Here is a 5,554-nt window from a genome sequence, read left to right as displayed (position 1 = left end):
GGCCCCAACCTGGAAAGAGACAGAAAGAGAAGCGGAGCAAGCACATCACGTTAATAATCTCAAGATTATTCTGAATCATTTATAAATCCAAAGAATAAAGCCTGGAATAAGCTATACCCAGTCCTGTTCTTAAACTGGGATTATTCTAGTTGAAAGAACCTCCCTCTACTGGGAGAATAATTGAACTTTCAAGACATGCACAGAGATAAAAGATGTGTTTATACAATGCTTATTAATGTTTTATTTAACTATAATTTCCTTAACGCCCATTTTCTGGGGCTCATACAACACACTGAACTATACATCAACCAACCACCCAAGCTAGATTGCCATAACCTACTACCTACAGTATAGTTAGGCCATTTGTGGTTCAGTGCATGGTCTGAGCCTAGTTATAGTTAGGCATACCAAAGCCAGCCAGTCAGCAGGTCTAGTATTCCTTGACATAAAATCCATGTAACCAGGTTCATCATCTCAGACACACCTTCCCCCTCAATGGCACAATGTAACCCAATGTTCCTTTCTGTAACTATTGTTTCCCTTTGGTTTTAGAACTGTAGATTTGAAACAGCAGCATAGAAATCCAGTCTAAGTATTATCTTGGTCTGACAGCACTAAATGTAGCTTAGCAGAGATGAGTCTGAAAACCATATAACTATGGCAGCAAGATTGTGTTTCTCGTGATTAACCTAACTATGGCTTGTTCAATCAGTCTCATTTTGTACACAAAACATGCTGAACCATTAACTATGCAAGCTGAAATCACAAAATATAATGAACTAAAATGTTATTTTTAAGTTTATGGTATTGTAGGAATACAGTCCATCCATGCCTCCCCAAATTCTACAGAGGAAGAGACACAGATATAAATCAACTAAATAAATCCATAAACAATTACTGTATGGAAGTACATTCTGCTAAAATCCACAGAATCTGATTATTTCTGCAGTACAGCTGAGCAAACTATAGCTTCTACATTGATGCAAACTCTTTCTGTATCTCCTTACATGGAACTAATTCTTACTATTTGTAGACCCAATTTAGGAATAAAAACATATTCCAAAAGAGCTCCTTTGGGGGAAGGGGGGGGGACAAAGGGACCATCATTAACAGAAGGCCAGTTACCAGTCACACAATAATAGCATAAATTCTGATTCTACTTCAGTTTTCCAAGGTTGAATTAACACTAAGCCTAGCTACACATAGGGGTAGAGAAATGGCTGGTGAGGAGTAATATACAGCTAATGAATTGATGAAGCATTGCATTAGGAAGGAAGACATGGCCGGAATGGTACATTTGCATTAAACATGATGTCATCATGAGTTGGTAAACCATCGTAATCCGGAGTCACACGATACAGGAAGCCAAGACCAATCAAAGCATATTATGGTTTAACATGAAACAGGAACCCTGCGGATTTGCTGGTCAGTGGCGTAACAGACAGGTACAGAGGCAGGAAGGAAACGCAGGAGCACAGAATGGAGGAGGGGAATGTGGCTTTAGACAAAAGGATTCGAAAGGAAAATCAAACGAGCCCTGTCCTGCAACTCCAAGTAACCCTTCACTTCTCGTTTCCTTTCTAGCATAATTTCTCCACCTCCCGAAAGCTATTTTTTCCTTCTCACTGCACCCTCTGGGATACTAGCCCGCTTTCCTGACAGCGCTATTCTTAAGGGAGAAAGAGCTAACGTTGGGAATCCCAGGGAAACGGCGGGCTTCGCGTCATTTCAGAAAAAGAAAAAGGGAAATCCCTTCATTCGGAGACGTCGATCTAGATCTAGGAGGCCTTTTCCTCTCCCACTACGCTGCCTTGCGGGAGAGGCGAGAACTCGGCGCCCCCTTAACTCTGCTCTGCTTCTCTCTCGCCGAACTTGCCTTAACGCCTCTTATCCATCCCAGCACCGGCCCTCTAGCTCCTTTTAGGCCAGCTGTTCCAGCGGCATGCCTTAAAGAGGCAGGGCACGGCGTTATTGCTAACTCACCGATGCGTCTTTATTCGCACCACCCTTTTTTCCCCAGCTTTCCGGAGCTGCGTGGGTATCGGTCTTCCCCTCTCCCTCCCACCCCCAAGAGCTGGAAAAACTGAAAAAGGAAGGAGAGGTAGGCGGTGGGGAAGGGGTGCAACAATCACTGTTTAAAGTTGGAGGTGGACCGCTTGAAAATACCAATGAGAAGGCCGGAGAGGAATAGTTAAAACTGCTGAGCGGCCAATCGGATGGAAAAGATGGGGGTAGACGCGCAAAAGGCCAGCCAATGAGAAAAGGCGGGGCGCGAGAAGAAAGAAATTAGTCCGAATCCCCCTTGAGTGAAGCCACGTTTGCCTGCCAGCAAAAGCTTCGCTTCTAAAGGTCGCGATGCGCCAAAATCGGCGGAAAGGAAACCGCGAGAGCGGCTAGCAATAAAGAGCTACGATTTTACAGGCTGTTATTCTGAAAACGTTATTCTCTAAAAAGGAGGGTGAACATGGCAGAAAGCTGCCATGTAGCATTCTCCCTAGAGAAAACACGAATGGTAGCCTTTAACACACACACACCCAAATGTGGATCACGTACTGTGGGAGAGGAGATTGGGTGCGGAAACTGGAGTCAGTTCTTTCAATTATGGGTTGCACACAGAGTAGGTCTGCGCTGTACAGAGGATTTGTAATACTTTAGATTGGCAAAGTGTCTGATCCCAACTTCCTTAATAAGAGCATCCTGGTCAGTCACTTTTTGCACGTTTATTCAGCACTTCTTCATTCCCAATCCTGCTGCTTCCTGTTTTAGTTGGTATGCACACTATCTGTTTTTTTTGTAGCATTCATCTTTTTTCCTATTTCTCTTGACATACCCAACCCTCTCTTTCACTTAACAACTTTACTGCATACTGATATACAGACACTTTTGGTTCTTTAATTTTCCTTCTTCATAACAGAATATATATTCTCACTCCTTAAGTTTCAATGTTTGCATGCCTCAAAATTTCTCTAGCTCTTTTCCCATCTTTACTGTATTCAATGATAAGTGTATATGCATTTATCTATTTGCTCTACTTTTCATCATTTATGTATAACACAATTATTTGCCCAATTTTCCCTAACTGATACAACTATCTTAGTCTTTGATTCATTAATTTCCACATCCAGGCTCACTGATGCATCATATAGTGAAATATCACTTGTAATAAATCATTCAGGTTCTGTGCATACATATATATATATATCACATGCCAACCAGCAAACCTCTGATATCACGCAAATATTTTATACATATATCAAAAATATGTTAAACATCCAAAGGAACAGACATTGCTTGTCTGCTACCTGCTCAATATTGAAACATTCACAGAATATTCTCATACATGTTTTACTTTCATCATACAAACTATTACTGCATTCAGTAATTAACCTCCATATTTATGCAAAGCTTTCCATAATTGAAGCCATTTTATCATATACTTCTTCGAAACAAAACTACAGCAGATTGTTTCACATTCTAAATGGCCTGCTGAAAAATAAAAAAACAAAAAAAAACTGGTTTTCCCTACCCCTGGAATAAAGCGGTATTGCAATATATGCTTCCAACTTATTTTGTTTATCATCATGTCTTATACCAATTCAGAATTTGGTCCAGCCCCTTTTCTATTGGTTTTAAGATCAAAAAATTAATCCATGTGTTTTTTCTGCAATCACTGATTCTTCCTTTCTCCTGATCATCAGGTACAAATGTATGAACATCAAACAAATTACCCCATTCCATAAGCATCCCATTTTTTAACCATTCTCTTAATACACTGAGCCTTCAGCCTTGTCATTTTTAAAAAACATTTTCACAGGATCTTTGACTTCCTTTCAACGTTTTTTTTAGCCTTGGTCACTAACGTTTGTAACATTTCAGTTCTACTCTTTCACATATCATTGTAATCCCTGTACAAATCCCCAAACTATCCTCTTCAGCATTCCCTTACTTTAATTTAATTCCAAATCCTTTCCTCATTTTCTGACAAGCTTCTTGCTTANAACCAGAAATCTGAAACATTTAAAACCTGCTGTAAATGAAAGCATGCCTGGATAGCCAGAATTATAAATGCCTTTCACTGGACATTCTTGTTTCTTTCATGGTGAGGCTTGACTTACTTGATAGACTGTTTAAGATATGAAAAGTTGAGAACCACATCTTTACTAGAATGTATGAACCTGGCCACTGTGTGAATGATAGATAGCAGGATATTGTAACTATGGGTTTTTCAAATCTTCATTATTTTAATGTTGACACAAATTTGATGGCACTTTGTCAGGCTTAGCTGACAAAAGACAAAGCTAAGGAATGTTGAACTAGTTTACTACTAAAATTAGGGTTTCCCAAAGAGTGCTAGGGCAATTGGGAAATTGAACAAATAACTCAGAACAAAGTGACCTTTTTTTACTGTTGCCATGAAACACTGCTATAAATAAACTTGATTTGCCACACACTATCACATTTTATTGTGTTTTTTCCACCAATCGGTTTGCCAGTTGGGCGGGTAAAGAAAAAGAAACTCCTATAAGAGCCCTGCTTTATCATAGCAGACGTTGATTGGCTGGGTTACCTGTCTGTTGCCATACCGGCCGAGGGTGCTATTGGATTTATTGGGAGGATTTAGGGAACTGATGAGAGGCGTTTTAGTGCAGAAGTTTTGCAAGCTACGTTGAGTAAGTTTTGAGATAAAATTTTTGTTATCTGAAAAACTGACCTGCGTGTAAGAGTTCCTGGTTGATTTATAGATTTTGTAGTGTTTCTCTTCTGGTCAAGGATTATATGGGATAGATGTTGTGTTTAGGGGCACAAATCTTTTATATACTGTATTTGCAGAGTGCCTCATTACAGCCCATGGTATTAGGGGGTTTTTTGCACAAGGTCCTGGTAAGACCATCCTCCTGATTTGCTTTTGAGTCCAAAATTCAGGGCTCTCCTCCGTGGTTGGAATGATGGGTGCAGTTTGAGTTTCTAAATCTCAGAACGGAGAAAGCGAAGGCAAGAATCTTCTACTACAGGGGAAAAAAAAGTCGTGAAAAAGACTTTCCTTGTCTCAAATTGAAACCGAAGGATAATTCGGGTGTGTGTAAGATTGTCATCTGACGAAGGATAAGTAACAAAAGTAATTATTTAGTAAACTGTTAGGTTTTTTTTTAATGTTTTATTGATTTTCTAATTTTACATTTAAGTATTTAAAAAGCAACGTGGCGGCTGAGTTAATCGATAATTCAATGACATACAAATATCCTTAGTACAAGTCTCAAACTACCACATTAAATAGTTCCTCTCTTTTCCCCTTAGTATTTACTGTCTCATGTTTAAACTAATACAATTCTTATTATATCAATTAAATAAAATAACATTCTTACGTTTATTAATAATTTTTAGCTTATACATATCCTGGTTATTTTAACATTTAGTCTTTATAGAAAATCAATGTCCTAATTAGTTTTTCCCAAATTTTAGTTTCCCATTAATATTTAAATTTAACATTTAATATTTATAGTTTCCAAGTTTTAAGTAACCAAAGTTCCCTTTATCACAATTGATCACAAAGTCT

The 5,554-nt window shown here is 38.7% G+C and overlaps 1 pseudogene; it reads left to right on the top strand.

Moving 5' to 3' along the window:
• The first annotated feature begins 1,426 nt into the window (after positions 1 to 1,426).
• The window catches only part of LOC107291913, a 7,616-nt pseudogene continuing 3,488 nt past the window's right edge, over positions 1,427 to 5,554 (top strand).

This window comes from Protobothrops mucrosquamatus, unplaced genomic scaffold (assembly GCF_001527695.2).
Source record: "Protobothrops mucrosquamatus isolate PMUCROS unplaced genomic scaffold, P.Mucros_1.0 scaffold_159, whole genome shotgun sequence".
Taxonomy (NCBI): Eukaryota; Metazoa; Chordata; class Lepidosauria; order Squamata; family Viperidae; genus Protobothrops; species Protobothrops mucrosquamatus.
The sequence above is the reverse complement of the archived record's forward strand: the minus strand, read 5'-3'. Positions and strand labels throughout refer to the sequence as shown.